The 15,835-nt window shown below is 41.8% G+C and overlaps 1 protein-coding gene across 1 annotated transcript in view; it reads right to left on the bottom strand.

Annotated features, from left to right (window-relative positions):
* The window catches only part of KIF16B (kinesin family member 16B), a 3,706,250-nt gene that overhangs the window by 3,662,793 nt on the left and 27,622 nt on the right, over positions 1 to 15,835 (bottom strand). The gene's annotated exons all lie outside the window — the stretch shown is intronic.

Genomic DNA, 15,835 nt, shown 5'->3' with positions numbered 1-15,835 from the left:
TTTCCAGTCTTGGGACTTCACCTTATTCCACATCAGTTTCCTCCTTCTGTTGTAGAGTTTGTTTGTGGTAGGGGACCACCAGATTAGCTTCCTTTTTTTGGAGGAGAGCATCTTGGTTCTAATGGGTATGGAGAGAGCCATGCATTTGTGTACATGTTCGTACAGGGCACTGGTGTATGATTTGGCAGTCATGCAACTGATCTCCATTTGCAAGGGTACAGTGAAGTAAACTACCTCTGTTTTTAGGAGCCCAAAGTTAGCTTTGGAGAAGTTTTTCGTGGTGGTCGCCTTTGTGGGGGGAGGGGTGGATTTCCAAGGTCGGATCTAACCAGGGAGGAGTTGTTTTTAGTGCTGTTTTAGCTGCTTTTCTGTAAAAAAAAAAAAATGTCTAAATTTTAAGCTTGTTTCCTGCCTTTCCTTTAACTAGTCTAGTCTAGATACAGCTTTGCTGTATCCAGGACTGTTTGCAAGCTTCTGAGCCCCCCCCCCCCCAAGCCTTTCTGTGTTGGAGGGAAGCCTTCTAGCTTATCAGTGGGAGCGGTATGCACTAGGTAGTGTTGGGAGGCAAAAGGAGAGGGTTGTCAGTGTACATGAGGCAGTTGCTACATTGCCTCAGGATGCCCATGTTCACCAGGTTAATAGGAGAAAGCACAGGGCAAATCCTTGAGGAGTGCAGACAGAAAATGACAGACTTTTGATATTCAGATTTTAGATCCTTCAGAAAATTAATGCTAATGCAAAACCTGTTAATTGTCCCTATTTTTGAGCCTTTGTCTCCCCATTCTTTATGGCTCTGTCCAGATTTCTTCCTCCAAGAGGTTGTGAGGTATGATCACAATGACAGACTGGGAATATAGCTGTGCAGAATGTTTTTTAGTGCTGGAGAGGCAGAGGGATGCTGAATAATTTAATAGCTGGCAAGAAGTTGTGTACATGTTAGTTTCTGTGGCAGTTCTAACCAATTTAGGTTTTTCAGTGATATACATTGGTGGGTTCTGAAAGGGTTATGTGCTGCAAATTTAGCAACTTTATTATAGCATTGCGGTGGTGGTGCTGCGGTAGCGTTGTCGCCTCACAGTTAGACGTTGCACGCTCGATTCTCAGAGCGTCTTCTGGTGTCGACATGCGTGGATGGGCGGTTCCTTCATTGAAGGTTGTGCATTAGGCCCGGCAAGCCAGCACGTAGAAATCAACTGCCAATCATTAGCAGACCGGAGTTCCGCTGTGGCGACCCCTAACCGGGAAAAGCCGAAAGACAGTAGTGGTATTACAGCATTGTTCGAGTTTTAATTTTTGTGAAACCGGGAGTACCATAAAGAAGAGTGAAGAGATGGTAGTGCAGTGTAGTTTTAGTCGAGTCTGTAAGAAAGTTTTTGGCTCTGTAAAGCATTCCTAGTTTGAGGAGTTTTTTTTATGCAATTTTGCATACGTAGGTCGAATGCAAGATCATCACCCACCATCACCCCTAATAGTTTTCTATCTGAAGTGACTCCAATACTTCTATTATCAAATACAGAGGACTTTAAATTTTGCTTTTTCATGAGAGAAGGATTTGGTGAAAAAAGTAGCACTTTGGTCCTTTTTGGGTTGAGCATGAGTTGTGAGTTAAAAAGCCATGTTTCAGTGGATGTTAAAGTTTCCGGAGTAATTTTTTTGAGATGTACCATGTTGTCAGATGTGCAAATGAGAGTGGAATCATCTGAGTATTGTATTAGGATGGCCTGTTATGTGGATGTATAGAGGGTGCCAGTGAAAATGTTAAAGAGGAGGGGGACCAAGGTTAGAGCTTTGTGGTACACCGGTGCAGACTGGGAGGTAAGGAGTGCTATTTTACTGACTGATACATATTGGACGGGCAGCTTTTGAACCACAGAAGGGTGGGATGAGAGAGACCTAGTGAGGATATTTTAAGTAGAAGTTTGCTGTAACAAATTGTGTCAAAGGGATTAGACAAGTCTAGAAATAAGGAAGATATTAGTTTGCCATAATCTCTAGCTTTACTGACAGTATCTATATAGGTTAGAAGGGCAGCGCTAGTACTACGGGAAGGAAGGAAGCCATGCTATTGGCTGCTGTTTTAAGGTACTCGTTTGGAAGGTCATCAGCTGAAGAACACAGTTTAAGTTTAAGAGTGGTTATTTATCTGTCTTTGTTTACCAGGAAAGTCCGACTGGGTAATACCCATTTTCACCAGAAGTCCGGAGAGAAAAGTTCCATTTGCTTACATTACATTATACTAAGTTCCAGTCAAACACAGAGTAGTTGCATTTCTATTTACGTTTATATACAAACAGTAGTTACATTTACAAACAGTAGTTACATTTGTACGTGCACATTCTAAGATTTTTACAGAGGTGGAGGTTACTAAAAGCATATGTGCAACTTACTGGATTGTACAGGCAGCAGTTATATAAACTGTTTTGTCATTTCAAGAGGATGAAAATGTTATGTTCAAGGAAAGTATATGGATAGTATTGCACAGTGAAAACGTTTTAACCCTGTGATGAGCACGTACAGGACCAGGACTGGTTAAGATGTTGTTTAAGCAGTGGTTTAAACTACTGAGTTTGTCAGAGAGTTTTATTTGCATGGCGATACTATTGCAGAGTTTAGCAATGCATTGGGAACAGACAAAGTCTCCTGTAACATTATTTGACTTATTTGGTAAGTAGTAAGCATTTGTTACTAGAACGGAGGTCCCTTGCTGGACATTAGGGCAGTAATAAATTTGTAGTGCATGACATTTTTCTGGACGATGAATGAGTTTGTGTGCTGTAGTCAGTTGTGAATATGTTAGACAGCTGTGCAGTTCCAGCCAGTTTAAATGCTTTAAGCACAGACAATGGTGGGTCCTATAGAGGGAGACTGGTGGCAACTGTAGCTATTTTATTGTAGCAGGAGATAAGTTTCTTTCTTGAATATTGTTTAAGCCTGTTAGGATAGGAGCAGCATAAGAGTTGGCAGTAAGAAGGTGATGGCTAGAGTTTTTCTTGTAGTATCTGTAAGGAATCCATTGATCCTATAAAGGAAGCCTAGTTTCTGGTGTGTGGATTTAATGGTATGCAGTATATGGTGGTCATACTTGAGAATGTCATCTTTTATAACATCTAGAAGTTTACTGAGAGTTACAGTTTCAATGACAGTATTACTTGCTGACTTTATGGTAAAAGGTTGCTTTTGATTTTGGCAACTTTTTGAGGTGAAAAATCATTATCTTAGTTTTTTTGGGGTTGACTAAGAATTCTTTGAGCCACATTTCTACAGAGGAGAAATGTCCTGGAGCTTACTTATTGTTGAGGCCGCATGCATTAATGTAGAGTCACCTGCATACTGAACTAAGCTAGACAAAACTCAGGACACAATCCTGAGGGACTCCTGTGGTGACTGGTTGAAAGGATGAGGAAATTTGTTGCCATTTAATGGTTTCTTGCCTTTCAGATGGGTAACTAAGGAACCACAGCAAGCAGTATTGTGATAGTCCTATTGAGGAGAGTGAAATGAGCAGTTGCTTGTGTGAGAGAGTATTAAATGCCTTTGGCAAGTCTAAGAACAAGGTGGACACAAACAGACCATCGGTATATCTTTTTATTATACTGGTAAAATGTAGTACAGCAGTAGTGGTGCTGTACTGGGCTTAAAGCCACATTGCATTTCTAAGAGCAGGTTATCTGAGGTTAAGTACTGCATCAGCTGCATATGGATACACTTCTCTAATATTCTGGAAAGGGGAAGAGAGTCACTATTGGTCTACAGTTATTAAACTCTGTAGATGTGCTGCCTTTGGGCAGTAGTACGATGTACGAATTCTTCCACAATGCACTGATGACACGTACCTTTCTGCTAAGGACTTATTAATTAGTATGGACACAGGGAAGGCTATGACTTCTGCAGCCATTTTTAGGTAATCTGATAGTAGTTGGTACAGCTACAGAAGTAGTTTTTAACATAAGGAGCAACTTCCTTACGAGTGTGGTAGGTACTGGACTAAAACTGAAGATATGTACGTGGTTTTGATTGGATAGGGGGTTAGAGTAAGGGGGGGCAAATGTGTTTGTGTTTAAGAGATCATATTGATTCTATAAAAGTAGGAATTAAACTGTGTGGGGACAGTCTGTTGTATTGTCTTGTGGTCTTGCTAGGGTGGAGTGGTTTATTTAGGGATTACCAAAAAAGTTTTGGGTTGTTTATATGTTTGTCTTGTAGGTTGGTATAGTGTGTTTGCTTATCCTGTTTGACAGAGTTTTGCAAGGTTTCCAAGATGTCTAAATTGCTGGAGGGCATTTTGAGCTCTATTTTTATACCAGTTTTTCCAGACTTTATCCCTTTTACCATGATTTTTTTTTTGGTTTCCTTTGTCAGCCATGGTGCGGAGTTGTAAAATCTGTAAGAATACATTACTATAAGAATGTTCTACAGCAGTATCTAGCGGCATTGTTCTAAGTGCATTCCAGTTATATTTTTTAGTGTTTCATTGAAAATATCTTTGCTGAAATTGGTTGCATTTCGTATCCGATTACAGATAATATCCTTGTCTTGGTTATGGTGAGTTCTAATAGCATATGTTGGCATGTGGTCACTTATGCTATCCGAGAGGCAACCTACTTTTGTCAGTTTGTCTGGTATGTTTATAAGAATCCAATCTAATGTTAAGTGTCTCCCTTAAGTATTAGTGATTCTAGTAGGTGTGGTTATTAACTGTCTGAAGTTGTAAAAGTTTATGGATTCAGTGGGGGTAGTGGAATTTATGAGTTGCCAGTTTAATATACAAGTCTCCAAGTATTATAGTTTCATAGTTAATCGGTTGGGATATCCAACACAGGATGCTTTCAGCAGTATCAACGTTACTTCCTGGTGGTATATAAATTGCTGTTAAACATATGCAGTTTTCCTACTGGTGATTTTTAGGAGCATTATGAGTAGTTCAGCTTTGTTAAAATGTAGGCATTTTGTGGAAGCAAGGTAATGGTTAGTGAATTTTACAGATGACTGCTACACCACCTGCACACTTGTGTCTGTCATGCCGGAGTATATTGTATCCTGGGGGTAATCTCATTATACTTTACTCCTTTTTTTAACCAGATTTCAGTAGCTAGAACTACATCAAGACTGTACGCGGCAAGTGAAGCATGTACGTTATAGATTTCATTGCACAAACTACTTAGGTTCACATTTAATAAGGCGAGTTTAGATGCTGTTCTTTTACAGAGACGTATTAGGTGACCGTCTTATTTTGGGGTTGGAAGTGATGGTTTTATGAACAGTAAGACCAAGGTTGGGTTGAACATCTCCGCTAATTCTTTGAAATTATATTTTAGAGAGGGAAAAGTGTGGCCAAATACATTTGGGTCTTGGTTTGATATTTGATCATAAATTTGGATGCTTAGTTTTACGATAGTTATAGAAAAATAAATCAGATGTGGTTTGTTTGTAGAGATATGGAGTTATGGAGAAAGACAGGCTGGGTAGATGCTGATATTGTTTGTGAGGATTGGTTGAAGTCCAAAGTATTTGAAGGAGGTGGATTTGATAATTGGTGATAAAGGCTAGTAGAGTGAGGAAAAATAGTAAAATAATCTGACTTAGGGTCGTCTTATTTAACATGGGTTTTATCTTTGTTGTAAAATAGGATAAAAATGTTAGAAGGGTTGTGGGTTGGTTATAGACATGTAATTTGATAGTTTTAGGAGGCAAGGATTAAGACAATCTGTGACGGTCTTGGGTGGTAAACTACAGTTGGTGCTACTATTGGGAGTAATTGTATTGATTGTTTTCCTACTGGAGGGAACGGACGTCCCCACAAATTATCACATTGATAATAAGGCAGTAAGCATGCAATCAGTCATGAGGGACTATGGAACCCAGGTTGATAGCAAATGGACTTTTGACCACCATATTGCCTGTGTTGTATGGAAAGTTTTCTACATGACCCACCTCAATAGTAAGGGCATCTCATCCAGGGACAAAGTGGTCATAACATCCCTGTATTCTTCCCTTATAACACAGATTATTGAATGCAATGCCCATTTCGGCATGTACCTCACAAAGCACATGCAGCAGCTGGAGAGACCACAGAGATTCCTCACCCAGAGAATCCATGGCCTCAAACATCTACCCTACACAGATAAGCTAAAAGCCCTGGTCCTCTACTCTGTCTCCTACAGACTCCTCAGAGTTGACCTCTGTCTGCCATACAAAGCAATCTCAGACCCCGCCCTGATGGGACTGCTGTATATCCGCAAGTCAAGTTCCACTCGAGTAACCCATACACGAGGCCTTAACCTGGTCTGTGACATCAATAGGACTTGTTGGCCGGACAGATTTGTGTCCCAAAGACCCCCCCCTTTTGTGGAAGGGACTCCCTTGCCATGTAAAGCAGAGTACCTCATTAAACCTTTTAAGCACACCTGGATAACTGGATGGGGAACAGAAAATACACCTCTGGAATTCCACCTATGTCCCTGCCGGACAGTGGCATAGGGTGCTCACTTGCTGGAACATGGGCTAAATTCTTGGCTAGGCTCAGGGCCAATAGCCTAGTAACTTCCAATGATCCTATGGAGCTTTTCTCCCCAAGACTCTGCTGAAAATGAGCAATCGTCCTGGTTAACAACATAAATAAATAGTACAAATAAATTTTACTTAAAAGAAATGTGGACAGAAACAACAACAATACCCATTTCTTAAACAGACAGGCCCACTGGATACACATACCTTTTCAGAGGCAAGGCAGGAGCAATGACTGGTTAAATGACATGCTCAAAATCAAGCAGGAGACAAATGAGGGCTGCAGGAATTGAACCTGTGCCACAAGTAGTACAGCTCACAGACATTATTCTTTGTGTCAACTGCCAGAAGCTAAACAATCTAACGATTCTTATCTTAACTGATGTAATACCTTGCAATTGTTCTTATCAGCCTTGAAATCTTAAGCTATTTACTGATCCAAATTATGACAACTGGTCTCAAGAAAAGAACGGGAAGCGCTAATGAGGCCAACAGGTGCTACCACCATCAAATGTTAAATAAAACATGTTAACAGTTCTGCTGCCCCATCTATAACAATGCCTAGGGCAATAGCCACATCAGCTCCATCATTCCTATGGTGTTCCTTTTAATATAAATCTCAGTCCTAGATTTGTATTCAAACAGGTTAAAAACAATCCCTCAAGTAAATGCTCCATTCTAATCCTCTTGTATTTTCCCCATTTCTGAACCTAGTGTCCTCCCACGAGAGTCAAATAACTCCCATTTCATTTTCATGACTAGTGAAGTAAAAACAGGACTGCTACTACTGAATATTCAGGGGGAAAATATGAAAATATGATGTAAAAGCCTGAAGATACACTGCCGTTTGCCTTTGGCTTATGGAACAGTAAACTCTCTGTTAACCAGCACCCATGGGGATTGGTAGATGCCGGATAACTGTAGTTTCTGGTTCCTTGAGAGTTGCTATTAAAAATAGGCCTGACTAATACTGTACCTCACACTATTAGCTTGGTTTGGCTTGTTCTTAGGTTGGGGAGAGAGGGAATTTATTCCTATCTTACTTTTTAATATTCTAAAAACGTAAGGTATGTTTCTGGGGGGGGGGGGGACAGAAAGTGCAACACATGAAAATTGTACTGTATTTCTTCAATTTTTTTTCCTGGTTTTCCTGGTTGCTTGAGTTCCGGTTAAATGAGAGTTTGCTATAATAGCTGAAGCATGCCCTACCCTTCAGTTGCCTCACAATACTTACACAATGACCATCTTTTTATGCACATCCTGACAAGGTAAAACAACTGCACATCAAGCAGCATGACACTCCTTTTGCCAAAGGTTAAACATTCATTTGACCTGGTACTAAAAAAGTAGTTACATATTTTGGATATGAAATCTATAACATTCAAAATATCATCCAAAAATAATAGATAAGTTTGTCAAAAATACAAATAGTGAAACTGAACCCAACTTCATTGATCTGAAGGCTGCAAATGTGTTCACTATAATTACATATGGATATGGCACCATCTATAAATACCATGCCATTTTTGTAAAACTGCCAAATAGCAAAGGGTGACTTCATAGTTAAATTGAGAGTACTTTTATGAATCTGACACAAAGTCAATGTGCTGAAAAAGAATGAGCAAACTACAAATGAACTTTTCTTAAACAGAGAGCCTAACACATGGAATGGAAAATCACTAAAGTTCAATCGCCAAACCTAAAATGTCACAACTCTGGCAATCAACAAACTGAACCCTAACATTCAGCAAACTTATCTTAGCAATCAACACCAAACAGTCTGCAATGCCACTATGCAATTCAGCCCTGAAAGTTGATTTCAATGTGTGTGTGTATGTATATGTATATGTATATATATATATATATATATATATATATATATATATATATGTAACAATCTGAATCCCCTCTGAAAATGGGACAGAAACACTCTTCCCCCAGATTCACGAAGCCTCCGTATAAGAGTTTCAAGTCTTGCATGGAGGCTGCAGTTAAATGGTGTGATGTCAGCATGCCATGCATACTCATGAGGGCATGCTGACTCGCACCCAAGGCTAACACGGTCCGTGTAAGAAAGTAGGGGGCGTGTCCTGCAAACGGACACGTCCCCAGAAGAGTAACAGTCCCGAAAGTAAATCCCCACGAGAGAGTCCGCGTAAATGTCAACAAACACAACACAACACATGCCCCCATAGACTATAAACATAAAAGTTTTAAAGATGTTTGCCCGTAATTGCGCTCATTTGCGTGGGCGTGCCCGCTTAGTCACAGTTAGCAGTCAGTGGAAAAGCATATAAGATCTAAATATGCAAAGTAAGCCAAGAAGCAATAGTGTATGCGGTAGAGACGTCGGCTGAAGAGGAGGCCGTCACGGTTCAAGCCCCAACAACATCAATTTTTATTTCTAGTGAAATAAGCACGAAACAATTCCCTGACATATATAAAATTCTATTTTATGTAAAATGTAATGAAATGGGCCATGTATTTTGAAGAAATGTGAGATAATAAAAAAAAAAAAATGTCAAAAGTGCCCATAGCTGAGCTACGCTCTAACAAGCGGAGTATATCTGCCCGTAGGTGAGCAGTGGTTTAACAGGTGTAAAATGAGTGCCCGGGGTTGAGCAGTGCTGTAACACGCTGAAACTGTGTGCCCATAGCTGAGCGTAATATGAGTGCTGACAGCCAAATGACGCGTAAACCAGCATAACCCGTTTGCGCGGAGCTGCCCACCGTGCCAACAAGCTAACCGGCAGTCAACGTTGAGCAAGCTGTATCAAAAAGTACAGTTTTGTACCTACCATAAATGTAGATGTTCGAGGATTCCCTTGCTGCAGTCCTGACAATTGGGTATAGTCCGCGTCCCAGTCGGCCCGAATACCAGAGTATAAGGCTGACGTCGGTCATGGCGCCTTAGACTGACGTCAGTACGTCAGGGTACTAATGCGCATGACCGACGTCATTTCCTCAGTCTTTTCTTGCCCCAGATGTCAGAAGACCCAACAAGACAAGTCCCAAAAACAACCTGCACCAAAAAACATGTACAATATATACAGTAATATATACAAAAAATATAAGCATGTAAACTCACCTACACAACCACCCTGAAACACAGAGGGAAGGAGGGAGGGTAAATTGGACTGCAGCAAGGGAATCCTCGAACATCTACATTTATGGTAGGTACAAAACTGTACTATGTTCTTCGTCTTCCCTTGCTGCAGTCCTGACAATTGGGTAGAATCCCAAAGCAGAGGTAAGGGAGGCTGGCAAATTATAAAGTAGCAGGAGCTGACAACATGCCTTGTAAAACAGCTGTGGCAAAACCAGCTCTAGACTTAGAGTATATAGGCAGGTGATAATGCCTAGAGAAAGTATGCACTGAACTCCAAGTAGCTGCTTCCAGAATATCCTTAGTTGCCACCCCTTAGAAATGCTGTTGAAGTGGCAGTAGCCCTAGTGGAATGAGGCCTAATCCCAGCTGGAACCTGTTTGCCATGATGGGAATAACAAAATGCAATGCAAAAGCCAATCCACCTAGAAATAGTTTGTTTTGACACAGGCTTGCCCTGTGAACTCAAAGCAAAAGAAACAAGTAACTGCTGAGACTGCCTAAAATCTTTAGTCCTGCTCAAATAATAACGCAATTGCCTGTGTACATCTAAAGTGTGCAAAATCTTTTCCCTTTATTTTGAGGATCTGCAAAAACGTAGGCAAATGAATAGTTTGGTTTAAAGCCACACTAGAAACCACCTTAGGCATAAAGGAAGGATTAGTACGTAATGATACCCTGTCCTTATGGAAAATCAGAAAGGGCTCTACTGCCAGAAGGGCCTGCAACTCAGACACCCTTCTTGCAGAAGTAATAGCCAACAGAAAAGCAGTCTTCCATGACAAATATTTCAATTCAGCAGTAGCTGCAGGCTCAAAAGGTTGTAGAGTAAGTTTTTCCAACACAAAATTGAGATCCCAAGCAGGAGTAGGAGCTCACGTGGGGTCTTATATTCTTTGCCCTCTGAGAAACTGCTTGAACAAAGGATGCGAAAACAAAGGTGGGTCACAATCATAGTGAGCTGAAAGTGCTGCAGCATGAATCTTTATGGAAGAGAAGGACAAACCTTTGTCCAATAATTCAGTAAGATATTGAAGAGCCACACTCAAATTAGGCTCTGAAATCTCCAAATTCTTTGCTGTACTCCAAAATAAAAATCTCTTCCATTTTTCTGTACACTCTCCTAGTACTAGGCCTTCTAGCTTCCATAATCACATTTAAAACTTGTTGAGGAAGCTGAGACCTACCGTGCTTCAACACAGAATATGCCAAGCTGTGAGATGAAGAGATTGAAGCTTGACATTGAGCAGATGACCGTCCTTCTGAGATAACAGATGAGGAATCAGAGGTAAAGGCCATGGAGGCTTCTTTACAAGACTCCTTAGAAGTGGGTACCAGTGTTGCCGAGGCCAATCTGGAGCTATCAAAATCATCCTTGGCCTGTCTTGTCTGACCTTTAGTAATACCTTTGGAAGAAGAGGTAGAGGTGGAAAGGCATAGACATGAAGGTTTTTCCAACTGAAAGACAGAGCATCCACTTTCCAAGCTGTGTGATGAAACCCTTTTGTGCAATACTTTGGCAGCTGGTGGTTTAGTGGAGAAGCGAACAGATCTATGTCTGGAGTTCCCAGGACACTGTCAATTTCTGAAATACATGAAGATCCAGTTTCCACTGTGGGGATCCATGATTTGTCTGCTTAATACATCTGCTAGGAGTTCTGTGCTCCTGGCAGAAACCTTGCCTGAAGAGTCAGTTGCAGGCTTAACGCAGTCTCCCACAAAATCATTGCTTGCCTGCATAGAGGATAAGAATGTGTTCCCCCTTGCTTGTTGATGTACCACATGACAGTTGTGTTGTCTGTCAGAATCAACACCTGCCCTGGAAGAAGTAACTCCTTGAACGCCATCAATGCAAACTGGACTGCTAACATCTCCTTCATATTGATATGTAGATGCTGTAGTCTGGCAGGCCACTTGTCTTGTATCCACTTTCCATTTAGATGAGCTCCCCAAGCAGTGTCCGAGGCATCTGTCGTTAAAATCTGACTCGCCTCTGGCCGGGTCACAGAGAGTCCCTTGTTTAGGTGACATTCCTGAGCCCACCACAAGAATTCCTTTTGAAGGCAAGGTATTATTTGAATGACAGTGTCCAAATCTTGGCAGTGCTGTGTCCATACATTTTTGAGATACCATTGCAGCTTCCTCATATGCAGTTTGGCATTGGGAAGCACCAGAATACAAGATGCCATGAACCCTAATGCTTGAAGGACTGTCCTTGCAGTCAGCACGGACTGATGAGATAGTTGATGGAAGTAAAGTGACAGACTCTTTTGTTTGTCCGGGGTTAAAAAGGCCATCTGGGCTGCTGTATTCAGTCTCACACCCAGAAAGCACATGTCTTGAGAGGGTACTAGACTGGACTTTGTCCTCCATTTTCTTTAAAACTGCTTCCACAGGCGGTCCAAACAACACATCAGACTGTAAAGGAGCATCCAAAATCCTTGTTTTAACATGCTCAGCTAAATTCTGATCCTTCAACCAGGCATGTCTGCGAAGAACAGAACTAGTAGCAGCCACCCTCGAGGAGGCCTGAACAGCATCAAAACCACACTGCAAAGAATGCTTACCCACTTGTTCAGACACATGAACCAAATCCAGCAATTCTTTACACTCAATACCTTCCGCCAAAGCATCCACCTTAGATTTCAATTGTGAAAGGAGATAATTCTGATATTTCAGCATATGAAACTGACAATTCAACGCCTCATGGCCAAAGTGGAAGAAGTATATACTTTCTTACCCCACCTATCCAAAGCCCTTGCCTCTTTATCAGAGGGTACAGGATTTTAACCACAGAAGCTTTAACACCTTTAGGCCCCTGAGAAACAGTTTCTGGGTCCGCCCTGGGACTCTTAAACAAATACTTATGAGCTTCGGGCACCCTATAATACCTATCAGGCTTAACAGGAGCAGGAGGCAAGGAGTCAGGGTTCAGAGAAGCCTCTGCAAAACATCCTCCACCACATTCAACACAGGAGGAATAGCTAAGGGCCTATGCTGAGGCAAAACAAGAATTCCCTAAGCCTTTTCTAGAGTCAGAGTAATCTTGGCCTTCCCATTTAAAGTGCTCCCTCATGGAGTGAAGAGTCTCTGAAAATGAAAAATCCTCAGGAGGAGAAGTCAAGGTGTGGAATCATCCACATCAGAATCAGAATAAGTAGGAACTCTTGCAAGTCTTCCACAGAAGACTCAAGCCTGTGAACACTGTTCAAAACTATCAAACTCCTGTTCCACCCTAGGCCTCTTATCAGGTGGGGGCATAGAACCTCTAATCAGAGTAATCAAATCTTCTGCCATTTTGAGCATATGTTTCTTAGGCACAGAGCCCGAAATGCTAGGAGAAGCCCCATAGAAACTGAACTTGGCCTACCTCTAAAAGAAGCTTTGGCAACAGAAGGAGAGGCCCTAACCACCTTGGGAAGAGAGGGAAGAACAGTTACCTGAGAAGCCCCTCAGCCTGGCCTACCTCCTGAGAGGGCACATCCTGTAACAGTAAAGTATCTGCCTGAGACTCCATAGAAACTCCTGGCAAAACCTCCGCCCCTGAGCCTTCCAAAGGACCGACGTCCGGGACTGCCGGTTCCTCACCCCTAGGCTTCACTGTTTTATCTTGCGCTTCTTGATGAAGCAGGCCGGAGCATCCGGCGGCATATTATAATTGCAACGCTTCCCAAACACTAACCTAGCACAATCAAGCCTCCTCTTAATAGTGCGCTTGTTAAATCTAGCACAAGAGCGCAACCAACAACGCGTGCTCAGGCCCTAAACAAGGTATACACAATGTATGATAATCCTTATGCGGTATCTGCTTCCCACAAGAAATACAGTTATTCACTTTTTCTGACATCCGCTTAAATACTGAGGCAAGAAAAACCAAAATGTTCCCAACGGGTTACTTAGCCAACTCTGTATTCGGGTCTGAAACTCCGCTCGAAAATCTCAGAACGCCAACCTGCACTCGCAAAACTGCTTCTGCATCGGACCATGCGGCAAAAAAGACTGAGGAAATGACGTCGGTCATGCGCATTAGTACCCTGACGTACTGACGTCAGTCTAAGGCGCCATGACCGACGTCAGCCTTATACTCTGGTATTCGGGCCGACTGGGACGCGGACTATACCCAATTGTCAGGACTGCAGCAAGGGAAGACGAAGAACATCTGCCTTACACAGACACACCTCCTAGCCTGTGTAGACAATCATAAAAGCAATGGCCAGGCTTGAACTCAGGATACCATGCACCATAGACAAAGTACTGAACTACTAAGCCATGACAGTTGCTCTTAGAAATGCAGTATTAGCATATATATAGGAATGAATGGAAAGAGAAGCATGACAAAGCAGGTTTTGTGAAGCTGATAAATTTCCAAAATGGCCAATCACAGATAAGTGCGGGAAAAACGGCATATATAAGCCCCATAGGCGGGAATACACAGCATAATGGATTGTGGAATCGATTTGCAGTCAGGATGGCAGGTGTAGGAGACGGTAGTTGCTTCCGAGCACAGAGGTGGGGCGTTGAGTTCAAATATATGGTTTGGCTCCTCATCCACGATCATGAGGACCAACTCATGCAGGCCCAGGTCCTGTGGGGAGCATACAAGGCTGAGACGTGGGACCGGTTGGCACGATCTCACCAGTGCCACAGGAATACCAAGGACTGGTGAACTGGTCAGTCACCACCAGGCGGACCTGAAGAGACAGAAGCAGGACCAACTGATCCGTTGGATCCAGGAGGCCTGGCAAATGCCCAACGCCCCACTACTGAGGAAGTTACATGTAATTATTTATGTAAGAAGTTAACCTAGCTGATATTATGGAGATGTGTATTCCAATATTACTTCATTTATATTACAGCTGCAGGTGTCCGTTCCATGAATCGTTGATCCTATGCCGATAGGCTTGTGCGGTTGTGCCACCAGGCAGGTTAGTAATTCTCTCCCTGTGACTGCATGACAGCTTGCAAAAGAGTGCAGTGTAGTCACTTATTAATAAAAAGTTCAAGTAACAGTGTAAGAGAGATTCTCCTAGTACTGTGTGATTACATAAGTGTGATGCAGCCTGTAATTCAAAAATAAAAATGAAACAAGTCTGAAATAAAGATGTTCCACCTGTAATGTAATAGTACATAACCTGCAGCAGGCTGTAAATTACAGCTACACAAGCTGAGTACAACACATGTGTGAAATATATCCCAGTTTAAAATCTGAAACATGACACAAGTGAGACTGTTGGAAAGGATTGTTGTAACCAAGTAAAACATGTCAATAAAGCCTAGAATTAAGTACCATCCTGAACTGTAAAAATAAAACAAGTGAGAGTGTGAGAAAGAGGTATGAATCCACCAAGAAAGTTGTAATAACTCCTGAATAATGTATACTGCAGTCAGTACAGAATGAAATGAATGTGACAGGCACAACCAAAGAGTGAAATGTGTGCAATAAAGTACTGAAGCTGGAATGTCTGTCCCACAATTTGGATATGTTGCTGTACCTTTGCAATATGCAGATAGTATGGTTGTATGAAATCCCAAACATCCACAGTTGTCTAGAGCCGTATAAATCAAATGTAGCAGGATGCTGTAGCTGAACAGAGCCAGATAAGAATGTGTATGAATAAAAATGCAATGTATATTAATGTAGCAGTAACATTCCCATCACCAACATGCCTAGGTTTACACATAGGAAACTGTAGTCAGACCTGTAAGGTGTATATATCTGCAGCTAGTAGAAATGTACAGCATATGTATAGATATTTGAAGTTGTTAATGAAATATTTCTTCACCCTACCCTATAACCACAAATAATCCATTCCACATGAAATGGGTATGTGTATTCACAATTAATTCCCCTGGACATTTGTCCTGTTGGTTCATACATATTTGCATGTACGTTGATGCATGTGCCCTGTTCATACATCCAAACCTGATGGCCTGTTGCCATCAATCAACCCTGCATGCTGTTGGATTGTGTACTGTTGTTCAAATTATGCATGTGTTATGCTTGCTGTTCAATGTCTTGAATTTATGGGTGTTTGGTTAATGGGAATACTAATGCAGGCTATTACAACTAATTGTGAATGGTATTGTTTGTTACTAACCCAAACTGTTATAAAATATTGCAAAACATAAGACAACAGGGAAGGCGGGTTCCAGCGGACCCACCTCTCCCACCTCAGCTGGCGAGTGCACCTGGCACTAGTGCCCAGGCTGGAACCTCCTTCGGTG

The sequence above is a fragment of the Protopterus annectens genome, chromosome 1.part2 (genome assembly GCF_019279795.1).
Source record: "Protopterus annectens isolate FY-2018-M chromosome 1.part2, PAN1.0, whole genome shotgun sequence".
In the NCBI taxonomy this organism is placed as follows: Eukaryota; Metazoa; Chordata; order Ceratodontiformes; family Protopteridae; genus Protopterus; species Protopterus annectens.
This window is presented reverse-complemented; position numbering and strand designations above follow the sequence as displayed.